Below are 1,011 nucleotides of genomic sequence, written 5' to 3'. Positions count from 1 at the left end.
AAGGCCCGGTCCTAGAGGCGCAGTGCAAAAAGTGTTAAACTCGGTGACCATGTGCTCATTCACAGCATGGGGTCCCACACCCAAGTGTTACTCAGAGCACCCCTGAGGCGACTACTCAGGGGGCACCTAGTTTGCGGACTCTCTGCCTTCCCAGCCCCAGGCCAGACCAAGGTAGACCGTCCAAATCAGGAGGCAACTGGGTCCTTCAGACGTTCCAAAGGAGAATTACTCCCGAGGCCCCAGAACGAATCATGGCGCTCCCCGGTTTCTGTCCTCCCCGTAATAGCCATCCAGACCCCCATCATTCCAGTGAGGGTACTGTACAACAACCATCCCCGTAAACTAGAATGGTCGGTAGCACCCCCACTGGACACTGATAAGAACAGATACTACACTTGATCTTAGCCAAAAGGCCGAGAAGGAAGGCATAAGAAGGGGCCATAAGAAGGAGGAATCAATTTGATTTGTTCAGCCTGGCAATAATATGGCCATCTTAATTCACACACACTTGTTGGAAACATAACTGCATACATTTTTTTTCCATTTGCCTGGAATTCTGCTTTCATTTATACCTTTTCAACTCCAAAAAAGCTGCCAAATCACAGACTAACAATTACATACGCCTGCTGACTTAGCTTGTTTTGGGGGAAGAAGGCAGCTAATTCAGCTGTCTGTAGCTTTCAAACCATAAATTCAAAAGCCAGCTACCTCTGCAACAAAGATTATTTGGAGAAAGTTATTATAAGTCTGCACTATTTGCTCTTTGCAGATAAGAGATATCTTGGGTCTCTCTGTCAAAATATCGTCCAAGTTCTTTCCACAGCCTCTGAAGCTGTAAGGGCTGTTCCCTTTGAGCTGTTTCTGGAAAGCTGACAAGGTTAATTGACAATTAATTCCCCTAAGAGAAGCGGGACCGATGCCAAATCAACTCCAAGAAAATTCAGAGCTCAAAGCTGTGACTGGAATAATTTCTTAGTAAAATCCATGTCGTGAAAAGTGACACATCTCATC

The 1,011-nt window shown here is 45.9% G+C and overlaps 1 pseudogene; it reads right to left on the bottom strand.

The window, feature by feature from the left end:
• Positions 1–310: 310 nt before the first annotated feature.
• Positions 311–425, bottom strand: LOC149449694 (U2 spliceosomal RNA; annotated as a pseudogene).
• Between the last annotated feature and the right edge of the window lie 586 nt (positions 426–1,011).

Source organism: Staurois parvus, unplaced genomic scaffold (genome assembly GCF_062004578.1).
Source record: "Staurois parvus isolate SC_StPar_1 unplaced genomic scaffold, SC_StPar_1.0 ptg000607l, whole genome shotgun sequence".
NCBI classification, from domain to species: domain Eukaryota; kingdom Metazoa; phylum Chordata; class Amphibia; order Anura; family Ranidae; genus Staurois; species Staurois parvus.
The sequence above is the reverse complement of the archived record's forward strand: the minus strand, read 5'-3'. Positions and strand labels throughout refer to the sequence as shown.